Raw genomic sequence first — 13,865 nt, forward strand, 5'->3', positions numbered from 1 at the left:
TCTTCTCTTTATTCCTTCCAATAGCGTTCGATTAGTAACCTCTACCTGTCCATTGCTTTGGGGGAATGCCACCGAGGACATACGATGCTCGATCATATATGTTCCACAGAATTGCTCAAATTGTGGATAGTCGAACTGAGTACCATGGTCAGTGACGATAATCTTTGGAATCCCAAAGCGATATATGATTGATTCAAGCACGAATTTCTCCACTTTTTTCTCAGTAAATGCCGCCAGTGCACTGGCTTCTACCCATTTTGTGAAGTAATCAATTGCTACTATCAGATATTCCCGTCCGCCTGATGCCTTGGTGAATTTGCCCATGATATGAATTCCCCACATCGCAAAGGGAATGGGATTTAGAATTGTAGTCATAGTTTCCGCTGGGCGCTTCGATACTGTTGCATGAATTTGACAGTTACCACATCAACGAACGTATTCCATAGCAGCCTCTTGGACCTTAGGCCAATATAACCCAAGTCTCAGAATTTTGTGAGCCAGGGCTCATCCACCCATGTGAGCTCCACAAATTCCTTCATGAACCTCAGCCAAAGCTGATTTTGCTCCTTCGGGGCCTATACATCTCATAAGGCGTCCAGCATAAGATCTTTTATATAGCCTCCCATTCTGAATGACAAATCTAGCTGATCAAATCTTGATCAACCTTGCCTCTATTGGATCCTCAGGTAATTTCTCATCCCTTAGATACTCGATTATCGGATCCATCCAAAGCAACGTTCTGCTTCAATATAATAAATTTCTTTCTCATGATAACTTGGAAAAGTTATCTCTTCAATGTAGACCGAAGGGTCTAGATTCTTTTCCTTGGCATTGGCTAGTCGGGATAGCTCATCTGCCACTGAATTTCCATTCCTCGAAATCTGAGATATCTTCAAATTCCGAAATTGGTTTTGAAATGCCTGCACTATCTCTTGATATTTCTGCAAGCGTGGTTCTTTAATACCATACTCCCTCTGGACTTGGTTGACTATAAGTTGAGAGTCACTATAAATAGTAACATCGGCAATAGATAATGCTTTTGACAACCGAAGTCCTGCTATCAGAGCCCCATATTCTGCTTCGTTATTACTTGCTTCAAATGCAAATCTCAAAGCATATCGAATAATAAATCCTGCTGGACTTTTTAATAGAATTCCAACTCCTGCTCCATCTTTATTACTCGAACCATCCACATATACCTCCCAAGTGGTTGGTATAATGGGATCCTCAATGGTGGGCTCCACCGGTGCAGTAGTTTCCACTACAAAGTCGGCTAATGCCTGAGCCTTGATTGCAGTTTTGGGTTTGTGAAGAACTTTACTAAGAGGAAAAGTTGTAAATACCTCAATTGGATGAGCCTGAAAATATGGCCTTAGCTTCCTGGCGGCCATCGTGAGAGCCAGAGCCTGCTTCTCAATCTGTGAATATCTTGTCTCCGCATCTAGCAACACGTGGCTTACATAGTAAATCGGCCACTGTTTTTATCTTTTTCACGAACAAGTACTGCACTGACCGCTGAAAGGGACGTCGCTAGATATAGCTGTAATATTTCCCCCTTCTCTGGTCTGGACAGGATCGGTGGTTGTCCAAGTGCTTTTTTTAATTCCTCGAAAGCTTTCTAGCACTCTTCAATCCACTTTGCTTCCTTACTGCCCTTCAGGTCTTTAAGAGCCTTGAAGAAAGGCAAACATTTTTCTCCAGACTTGGAGATGAATCGATTTAAAGCAGCAACTCTCCCTGTTAAACACTGCATGTCACGCCCTCCCAGCCGGTACCCTATCTGGCATACCCGAGAGTGTGATCCACAGCCCGAAGATCAGGTATCGAGTGATCAACCTCCCACATAAACAATAACATAATCATGAACAATCATAACATGAGTGCGGAAGATAAATCATAGATCCAATAAAGAAAGAATGAATCATAAATGAATCAGAATACTAAATATAATCAGAGTATCAAACAGATAAGTAAAGCGAGGCAAAAATCCCACTTTACAACCAGCGGAAAAGTAGCTCTAAAAGAATAAACTAGACAAAAATCTAATCCCAATAATAAGTACATTGGGTAACTAAATTGTTCTCCACTTTATAGACAACATCCTTGTAAGTGTAAATCTCATAAATAGCACAAGGACGCTTCCACTCAATGGTCGGACTAAGCATCGTACGGAGCATAACCACTCGCGGGATCTTCAGAGTAATTGTGGTAACCGCAATCACCTTCCTGGAGATATGCCTCTTCGCCTTGCGCTTCTTCATAGGGACCGTCATAGTACTCAAGACTGCAGGATAGTCTAACAACATTGTACAATAAAGGAATGAGTTTCAAAGAAACTCAGTAAGGCAGTTAAAATCCATAATAACATAAATGGCAGGATTCCAGAACAAACATAAATGCAATATGATATGAGACAAGCAATGAATGAATGAATCTAACTCTATGTATGCTGGTCTCTATTGGCAGACATGCTTTAAGTCATAGCACCGTACCTCTTTAGGAAAGTCCACTCACATCCTCAACCATTTAAGATATCTTGGATTCTCTCACGGATCATTTCACCGGTCTTGAGCAGCCGATTGGTAATGGGTCCTTCATCCCTCGGGACAAACCTTGGCGGGGGTTAAGTCAACACACTCTCTCACAACCATTTGGTATAAGTCTTGGCGCATGTCGGGGGTAAAACCTAGCCAAATGCAAGTCTTCTACTTGGTTACATCAAGTCGGATCCAGATACTTCCATTCCTCGTCCCCGACGATCCTTTCCAGTATCCTTCACACTAGAGTCAGCGTATCCTATGGCACCGACCAACTCGGACTACGGACTCATCAACCCTATTGATCATCCACATATGGTAAACGGGAAGCTCTCACGTCCTCTCACGGGTTGGTTACCGGTCTTAAGCGCCCGTGAGCCCAAGTCTAACCATATGCAACCCTACCAATAAATGGCCCCCACAATGTGATTCCTGTCCTCTCACGGGTTGGTTACCGGTCTTGAGCGCCCATGAATCCCCATTGCTACCACGGGTCGTTCGGTCTCAATACCCCTCCGATTAGGGTCGACATAACAGGACATCCTAGCCAAACACTACTAGACAATCCTAGATATGTCATCCAACGGTTTAGGAAGGTGTCCAGAGGGCATCTCCGGAAACATCCCATAATATTCCCGTAGTAGTCCAAGGACAGAAGTGTCGAAAGGACACCTCTCCTTCCCAAACCATACGTAAGCATACACATGCATCAATTCATATCATCACATATATGGTAACTTCATATATGGAAAGAAATCAGTAATTACAATCACTTGTATAACATTGGTAAGTAAATCATACATGAATCAATTTAATATGAATAAGTAATGCTACTGTAATCAAAGTTATGCAACAGTAGTATATCATTGTAAGAATCTAATTTAGGAAACATATTAATGATATTCAAATATAAAAACTAGATTCATGCTATCTATGTAATTAAGGAAATAACCATCCTTACCTTTTATAACTCGCAAAGGAATCCTAAGAAATCAAGTAAGATCTTGGCAAACTTGAGAAGAAGGTCCTAAACAAGTATATACAACATATTAGGAAAGATCCCTAACAGAAAAGATATCAAAACATCCGAAACGGACCAAATCTGGAGTTGTTGTACTCATTGGTCGAGTGGATTGGTCGAGTGGTCCAGTCGACCAATCAGTCGACCAATGCGATGTGACAACCTATAAAATCGAGTTTTAAGATATGAAATCCGAATTTGGTGGTTCAAAAGGGTACTAATCAAGGGGTAGACTACATCAGTAGTATTCTAACAAATAGGGGACCTCAAAACACCAATCAAATCAAGATATCAAGATCCAAATTAGGAAACAAAAAGTTACCATAATTAACTCAACCATGGATCTTGATGAATTTGAAATAGAAAACAAAGACAAGAACAATAGGAGGATGGATCATTGCTTTCGGTAATGAAAACATGAAAACATACATAGATCTTCATGGAATAAGGCTTAGAAGCATAAATCTAAATAAGGAAATAAAACCTACCATATATGTAATTATCATGCATCATGAAGAACACATAGTATGGTAGAAGAGAACAACTAGAAATCTATAGATTATGGATCATGGAAAGAAAACACAGTAATTAACTACTAACATGATCTACATAGAAGATCCAAAGAGATCAGAATTCAGATTAGAAGTTTAACAGAGATTAGATCATGGTTTGATCATGATTCCTTCAAAAGCTTGCAATGATCATGGTTAAGATCATTGTTCTAGCCTCAAATCCTTAGGATGATCATGAGAACATGTTCGGAGATGTTTGCAACAGAGAATGCAGCATCTCTTCTACTGTCTCAACTCAAAAAGGAAAGAAAAACAAAGATGGAGGAGAAGAAGAGAGAGTAGACATACCTTTTGATGCAAAAAGAAGAGTTTCGACGAAGATCCGTCAAGAAAACACCAAGGATGCAAGAGAGATGACTTGCAGAGGTCTTTGGTTCGTTCCGGAGGGTTTGGAGGCAGCAAATACGAAGTGGACTCGAGATTGGACTTAAATAGAGCAAGAACAACCTAATTGCCAAAGACAACACTCATTGGTCGAGTGGATTGGTCGACTGGCCCCGATCGACCAATCAATCGACCAATGCTGACAAGACCAAAACGAGGGAATTGAAGGTCCAGATCAAATCCAATTCAAAAGGGGTTTTGCACACAAGTCAAGTGACTTACCTAATAGGTAGAAATGCCTTCAAACCAAGATAGAGAGCACTCCAAGTCCATCAACTAATTAGATCTTCATCAGGATTCAGTTTCCATAAATAGAACCTCATCATCAACTTTCATGGATTCAAAGCCGGACACCAAGTCCTCTCTTGGGATGGCCCAAAGCTGACTTCTTACTTTACTTCGGGTCATCGGACCTACAAATAACAAGGTTTCCGGGTCAAGGTTAGGGCTGGGTTTTACATTCTCCCCCCTTAAAGAAATTTCGTCCCCGAAATTGAAAGCGTACTGTGCTTCCAAAGAGGTAAGGAAACTTCTCATTCATATCTTCTTCCTTCTCCCAAGAAGCTTCTTCAGGGGTATGGTTCTTCCACCGAATCTTCACCAAAGGAATGGCGCGATTCCGCAGCTGCTTGTCCTTCCTATCCAAGATTTCGGCCGGTTCTTCATCATAGGTCAAATCAGCACTAAGTCCTTCGAGTGCTTGCTGCAAAATGTGTTCCGGATTCTCTATGTATTTTCGGAGCATCGAAATATGAAACACATTGTGCACACCAGCAAGAGGCGGAGGTAATGCTAATCGATACGCAACAGGTCCAACCTTTTCCAAAATCTCGAAAGGTCCAATGTAACGAGGGCTAAGCTTTCCCTTAACATTGAATCTCATCACACCCGTCATTGGTGAGACCTTGGGAAAGACTTTCTCTCCAACTTGAAATTCCAAATCGGTCCTTCTCTTATCAGCATAAGATTTCTGTCTCGATCTGGGCAGACTTAATCCTTTCTCTTATCATATCTACCATAGCACTTGTAGCTTCAATCATCTCGGGACCTAAGACTTTTCTTTCTCCTGTCTCGATCCAGTACAAAGGTGTCCTACAAGTACTGCCATACAAAGCCTTGAATGGAGCCATGCCTATTGTTGCTTGATAAGCTGTTGTTATAGGCAAACTCAACCAAAGCTAGGTGTTCATCCCAATTACCACCCATATCCACCACACAAGATCTGAGCATGTCTTCCAATGTCTGAATTGTCCGCTCGGATTGTCCATCGATTGTGGATGATGAGCTGTACTCAAGTTCAATTGGGTTCCCAAGGCCTTCTGCAAACTATTCCAAAACCTTGAGGTGAACCTAGGATCACGATCCGAGACAATACTCAATGGCACACCATGCAGACGAACCACATTATCCACATAAAGCCTTGCTAGCTTATCCGGAGTATGAGTGATCTTCATAGGAATGAAATGGGCTGATTTGGTCAACCTATCAACAATCACCCACACAGTGTCATTGCCTTTACTTGTCCGAGGCAAGCTAGTCACAAAGTCCATGGAGATATCTTCCCACTTCCAACTAGGAATAGGAAGAGGCTGAAGTAATCCAGATGGAGGTTGTCGAACGGCTTTCACACGCTGGCAAGTCTCACACTTGGCAACAAAATCATCAACATCCGCCTTTAGACCAATCCACCAAAAATGTTCCTTCAAGTCCTTGTACATCTTGGTGCTTCCGGGTGTCTGATAAAGACCGAGTGGTGTGCTTCCTTCAATATTTCTTTCTTAACTTCTTCATTTGCAGGCACGCACAGTCTTCCTCTAAACAACAAAGCACCATCCATGGATATACCAAAGTCGGGGTCCGACTCAGGATTCGAAGAAATCTTCTCAACTTTGATCAAAAACTCTTGATCGAACTCTGTGAGCAACAATCTTATCTCTAAGACCAGATCTTGCCGTCATGGCGAGAAAGAATAAATTCAGAATTCTCAGGGACGATTTCCAAATCAAAACTCTCAATAGAAGACCACAATGGTAAACTCAAAGCATTCAAATCCAAAGTCTTCTTCTGGTTCTTCCTACTAAGAGCATCAGCAACAACATTTGCTTTCCCAGGATGATACTGAATATCACAATCATAATCGGAGACTAGTTCCAACCATCTCCTTTGTCTCATGTTCAACTCCTTTTGGGTAAAGAAGTATTTTAAACTCTTATGATCCGTGAAAATGGCAATCTTCTCACCGTAAAGATAATGTCTCCAAATCTTCAAAGCAAAGACAACGGCGGCAAGTTCTAGATCGTGAATGGGGTAATTCCGCTCATAATCCTTCAATTGCCGAGAAGCATAGGCTACGACCTTGCCATGTTGCATCAGTACACAACCCAAACCAATCTTTGACGCATCGGTATAAACTGTCATACCACCGGAACTATCGGGTATAGTCAAAACCGGGGCACTTGTCAATCTATCTTTCAGCTCTTGGAAATTCTTCTCACAGGCGTCAGACCAAACAAACTTCTCTTCTTTCCTGGTCAACTTAGACATAGGAGCAGCCAACCGAGAAAAGTTCTCAATAAACCTTCGGTAGTAACCCGCCAATCCAAGAAAACTTCTTATTTTCGTTCGACTTCGGTCTCTCCCAATCAGCCACAGCTTGGACCTTTTCGGGATCGACACGAATACCTTCGGCTGAAACTACATGACCAAGGAACACCACTCTCTTAAGCCAGAAATCACACTTGCTAAACTTAGCGAACAACTTCTTTTCTCGCAACCTTTGCAAGGTGAAACTTAGATGACTCGCATGCTCTTCTTCGCTCTTCGAATAGATCAAGATGTCATCAATGAAAACAATCACAAACTTATCAAGCACATCATGAAATACTCGGTTCATGAGGTCCATGAACACCGCAGGAGCATTGGTCAATCCGAAGGGCATGACTCTAAACTCATAGTGACCATACCGCGTTCGGAAAGCTGTCTTGAAGATATCACTAGACTTCACTTTCAATTGGTGATATCCGGACCTTAAGTCAATCTTTGAGAACACAACTGCACCCTTCAACCGATCAAAGAGATCATCGATTACGGGCAGCGGATATCTATTCTTGATAGTCAACTTATTCAACTCACGGTAGTCGATGCACAAGCGCATACTACCGTCTTTCTTCTTGACGAACAAGACCGGAGCTCCCCAAGGTGACACACTAGGCTGCACGAAACCTCTATCAATGAGCTCATTCAACTGATTTTGCAACTCTTTCAACTCGGTAGGAGCCATCCTATACGGAGCTTTAGATACCGGTGCAGCACCGGGGACGAGATCAATAGAGAATTCGACATCTCTGTCCGGAGGCACTCCCGATAGATCATCGGGGAAGACATCAACAAAGTCGCAGAGACAACTCGACTTCGTCGACTCTTTTCTCCACTATACCCTTGCCTTCGGATGAAGCATCATCCACTAGGGCATAGACTTGCATCGGTCTGAGACAGCACCTTCTTACAAACCCTTCTCTTTTCACCCCGAAATTCAAAGACCGGACTTCCACAAATATGGAACTGAATCTTCTTTGAGGAACAAAGGAACACGGCTTTGTGGGCTGTCAACCAATCAATTCCCAAAATAACATCGAAGTCCTTCATGTCAAGAATCACAAAATTGGCTTCCAAGTTCTTCTCACCAATCAACACGGGACATTTAGATAACCCCTTATCTAGTTTCACAACAGGACCAGTAGGTGTACTAATCAATAAACAACTAGACAACTTCTCGGGGATTAGGTTAGTCTTCTTGATGAATGCGAGATGACATGAACGAATGAGATGCAGCCGTATCAAATAAGACAAATGCGGAAATAGAAGCGACTAACAATGTACACCGTAATCACTTCATGGCTTGGATCCTGCTCAAGCCTGGAAATACTGAAAACTCTACCGAGAGGGAGGAGCGGGAGCACTCTTCACCATAGGGGCGAGGCTGCTTTGGGCGGGCCGCTCGGACAGAGCACGAGCAAAATGACCAGCTTGCTTGCGGTAAAAACAAACGGGATTGCCGGATCCAACGGGGGTGGCTGCAACAGAGGGCTTCGAACAAAAGGCCTTGCACTTGCCTTGCACTTGCACTTGCTGGTGGTCGGTTTCCGCCATCTTGTTTAGGCTGGCCGGGCTGCTGAAAACCCGTGTTCGACCTACACTCTTAGCCTGAAAGGTAGGAGTGGGGTAGGGTGTAGGTCTCACAAAACGACGGTCATTACGATCCACCAAACCAGAATTCCTTGATTGCCAAGGCTTTTGCACACGAGCACTTTCCTTCTCTGTTTCTTCCAACTTCTTCGAGTTCTGCACCACTTGAGCATAGCTCACTATAGGCTGGTCTGTGAGGTAAGCTTTAATGGCGGGCGCAGTCCTTTGAAGAACTTCTTTGCTTTGGCGAGGTCTTCCTTCAAAGAATGCGGAGCAAAGAAATGAAGCTCCTCGAACTTCTGTTGGTACTCCAACACGAGACGAGTTCCTTGAGTCGGAATCATAAACTCAGCTTCCTTCGCATCCTTCACCGCCTCGGGAAAATAGTTCATACAAAAAGCCTCTTTGAATAACTCCCAAGTTACAACTCCTGCATGCAAACCTTCCAAAACGGGACGAGTGGAGATCCACCATGCATCGGCTTCTTGTTGCAACTACGCTCGGCAAACAAAATCTTCGAGCTTCCGAGCATTGCAGATGTCGGAAAGCCTTCTCCAACTCACGAAGCCACTTGTTAGGAAACAAGGGGTCCTTGGTAACTCCGGTAAAAGTGGGTAATTGCATCTTGAGAAAACTCTCCATCGGGCGAGTATGAGGAGTTCAGCTAAACCTCCCGCATTCGGGGACTGCGGCATGAGGATTCACATTAGCACCAGCCCGGGTCTCATTATGCGAGTCATGAAACCCACCAACATCTGGTTGAAGCCGAGCTGCTTGCTGCTGCATCATATTGCCCATAATATTGGCAATATCTACGAAACTTCCAACATTCGGGGCACCGGGGATCTCATGAGTACCCCTGATCAGCATTTGGTATCTCACCACCTCCATGAGGTACTTCACCACCTCCCCCGAGGTATTTCACCACCTCCATGACCACTTTGGATTCACCACGCCCACTTCTCGGAGTAACCATTCTGCAAAACCGAGAACATCAAAATACCGAATTTCGAAGATTCAACATAAACCACAAGTCCAAATGATTTGAAAACTTAAATCATGCTTAAATATATCCATATAGTCATCAAACAATATTCCATAAGGCAAAAATCACATTTTCCAAAAATTCAACAGCAAATGAGGTCTGTGACCATTGGTCGAGTGATTGGTCGAGTGACCCGGTCGACCAATGAGTCGACCAATGAAGAAGATGAGAATGCGAAAATTCGCATTATAAGCCTCATTTTCACATTCCAACCTCATTCTAACTTCTTCCAAAGGTGAGAGAGCTCTAGGAAAAATCTCCAAGAGTTCCCACAAGTGTTCTTGAGGTGATTTAGTGCTTCAACAACAACACCACAACACACCATCTTCACAAACAAGGTAAATCTCTCATTCTTTCTTCCATTTTCATCTTCTCATGCTTGCATTTCAATAAAACCATGCTTTACTTGTATCCAATGCTAGAAATCAAGCTTAGGAATGCTTAGAAACATATTCCCTAGGTTTTAAACACAATGCCATGCATAGACAACAAGTTTTAACACATTGGTGCTCATCTCGCAAAGTTTTATACCGAAATCGATATCTTTAGAAAAATTTCGTTTTCTCTCAAACCGTTTGAAATTTTCGCACGAGATCAAATGCTACATGCTCAAGATGACATTGTAGATAGGTCTAACCAATTTCAACTTTTCAAAAATCCAATTTTGACCTAATTTGCAAAATCCCCAAATTTCTTCTTGCTGAATTTTTCGCTTTAATCCAAGTTTTCGATTGATTTTCATCAAACCGACTTCATAGACATGAAATTCCAAGTATTGCGCACATGCTAGTATGTTCAAATCAAATTTCCCCCAAATTTGAAATTTTCCGAAAAATTACGAAAATACCCTTTTAGCTCAAATCTTAAAATAGCACTAATTGGAATTGTCTCTTGTCTCTTTCACAGATACACCATGCAGAGGGGAGGGCGAGGAGGAGGTAGAGGTCGTGGTCGCATCGTAGGTGCTCTTAGGGGCAGAGGTCGGGTTCCTTTCGAGCCTAGACGGGAGGTTAGGAGACCGGACATGTTTGACACCCCTCGGGCCGAGTTCCTGTACGAGGCCTACTTCGGCTACTTTGCAACATCGAGATGGGACGTCTACTTCACTTACGCCAGCTCGGAGCCTTTAGGATTCGGCAGAGGTTCGACACATTACGGTGGACTCATCTCTTCACCGAGGATCTGCCGGTATACCGGAGCTAGTGAGGTTGTTCTTCAGCAACCTTACTTACACGGAGGAGGCTCGAGGCCGGGGACATCCACTTAGACTTGTCCTCGGGAGCGGGGTCTTCCCGGACTCAGATTCGCTTCTCTACCCGGACACTGGCTGAGATCTTGCGGGTTCCTTACTATCCCACGGCGGTGTGTGTGGATACTGCAGGAGCAGATCTGGGACAGCCATCCGATGCCGTACGAGCTTCGCGAGATATGCTCTACGCTATGGGATAGCCGTCGATGCTTCACACCGTGGACTAGCGGACGGATGACGGGTTCTGCACGTATTATCGGTCGCATAGTCGGCCGAAACATCATGCCGAAAGCCGGACATCACCATCGGGTCACGGTGATGGAGGCCTTAGTCATCTACCGCATCTACATGGGCTTCGAGATCGATCTCTCCTACATCATTCAGCAGGTCATGCTTGGACTTAGTTCTGCGGCCTAGCATGCGGAACCTTTGCTATGGGAGACTACCGACCTTGATCTTCGGGCATTTCGGGGTGAGTTTCGAGGATACGCCGGTGGACACTAGATCACGGGGATACCCCATTGGTACTCGGACCATTCGTCGGATGAGACTACATCGATCGAGAGAGATCTCCTGGTCCCGGAGGGTGAGGATGATGATGAATCGGAGGATGAGGATCGGGGATCGAGAGGATGGAGGAGAGGATATCGGTCCTTATAGTGATGATCAGGCCGGAGATGATGCGAGATATGCGCGAGGCTGAGCTCTGTGCATCACGAGTTTCCTTCATCACACTTCGAGGTAGGTGGCCCTTCGCATGCGAGTTCCGGAGACTTCGGATCTTGGTGCACGAGATGAGATCGATGACTTCCATGCTAGAGAGAATGGAGGTCGGACAGGAGCAGATGTACGAGAGGATGGAGTCATGACGGGATAGGATAGAGCATCGGGTGACTCGGCTAGCGAGAGGAGTTCGGAGCATACGAGAGATCGGAGCGGATCACCTAGATAGATTTGTACCTTAGGATTTTCCATTTATGCATTTCAGATGTAATCCTTGTAAAAACTTTTGAAATTAATGAAGTTCATTTTGTTCCTCTTTAATTATTGTATGTTATGCACCTTTCTTTTCCTTGCATTAATGACATTTGTTCAAGTATAATTATGGTATGTTATTCAGAAATGTTCTGTTATACCTCAAAGGTCAAGTTTCTAATTCAGTGTTCTATTATTCACTTCTAAGAGTAGAAGAGTCATTTCGGATCAATGACTCGGGAATGTTCAGTTGTTGTCTTTTGTGGTTAGGATTTCCTCGAACCTTGAGCTCGATACCAATCATCACGCCCTCCCAGCCGGTACCCTATCCGGCATACCCAAGAGTGTGATCCACAGCCCGAAGATCAGGTATCGAGTGATCAACCTCCCACATAAACAATAACATAATCATGAACAATCATAACATGAGTGCGGAAGATAAATCATAGATCCAATAAAGAAAGAATGAATCATAAATGAATCGGGAATACTAAATATAATCAGAGTATCAAACAGATAAGTAAAGCGAGGCAAAAATCCCACTTTACAACCAGCGGAAAAGTAGCTCTAAAAGAATAAACTAGACAAAAATCTAATCCCAATAACAAGTACATTGGGTAACTAAATTGTTCTCCACTTTATAGACAACATCCTTGTAAGTGTAAATCTCATAAATAGCACAAGGACGCTTCCACTCAATGGTCGGACTAAGCATCGTACGGAGCATAACCACTCGCGGGATCTTCAGAGTAATTGTGGTAACCGCAATCACCTTCCTGGAGATATGCCTCTTCGCCTTGCGCTTCTTCATAGGGACCGTCATAGTACTCGGTACTGCAGGATAGTCTAACAACATTGTACAATAAAGGAATGAGTTTCAAAGAAACTCGGTAAAGGCGATTAAAATCCATAATAACATAAATGGCGGGATTCCGAACAAACATAAATGCAATATGATATGAGACAAGCAATGAATGAATGAATCTAACTCTATGTATGCTGGTCTCTATTGGCAGACATGCTTTAAGTCATAGCACCGTACCTCTTTAGGAAAGTCCACTCACATCCTCAACCATTTAAGATATCTTGGATTCTCTCACGGATCATTTCACCGGTCTTGAGCAGCCGATTGGTAATGGGTCCTTCATCCCTCGGGACAAACCTTGGCGGGGGTTAAGTCAACACACTCTCTCACAACCATTTGGTATAAAATCTTGGCGCATGTCAAGGTAAAACCTAGCCAAATGCAAGTCTTCTACTTGGTTACATCAAGTCAGATCCAGATACTTCCATTCCTCGTCCCTGACGATCCTTTCCGGTATCCTTCACACTAGAGTCAGCGTATCCTATGGCACCGACCAACTCGGACTACGGACTCATCAACCCTATTGATCATCCACATATGGTAAACGGGAAGCTCTCACGTCCTCTCACGGGTTGGTTACCGGTCTTAAGCGCCCGTGAGCCCAAGTCTAACCATATGCAACCCTACCAATAAATGGCCCCCACAATGTGATTCCTGTCCTCTCACGGGTTGGTTACCGGTCTTGAGCGCCCATGAATCCCCATTGCTACCACGGGTCGTTCGGTCTCAATACCCCTCCGATTAGGGTCTGACATAACAGGACATCCTAGCCAAACACTACTAGACAATCCTAGATATGTCATCCAACAGTTTAGGAAGGTGTCCAGAGGGCATCTCCGGAAACATCCCATAATATTCCCGTAGTAGTCCAAGGACAGAAGTGTCGAAAGGACACCTCTCCTTCCCAAACCATACGTAAGCATACACATGCATCAATTCATATCATCACATATATGGTAACTTCATATATGGAAAGAAATCAGTAATTACAATCACTTGTATAACATTGGTAAGTAAATCATACATGAATCA

This window comes from Hakea prostrata, chromosome 1 (genome assembly GCF_041222555.1).
Source record: "Hakea prostrata isolate BN-2017 chromosome 1, UWA_Hpros_2, whole genome shotgun sequence".
Taxonomy (NCBI): domain Eukaryota; kingdom Viridiplantae; phylum Streptophyta; class Magnoliopsida; order Proteales; family Proteaceae; genus Hakea; species Hakea prostrata.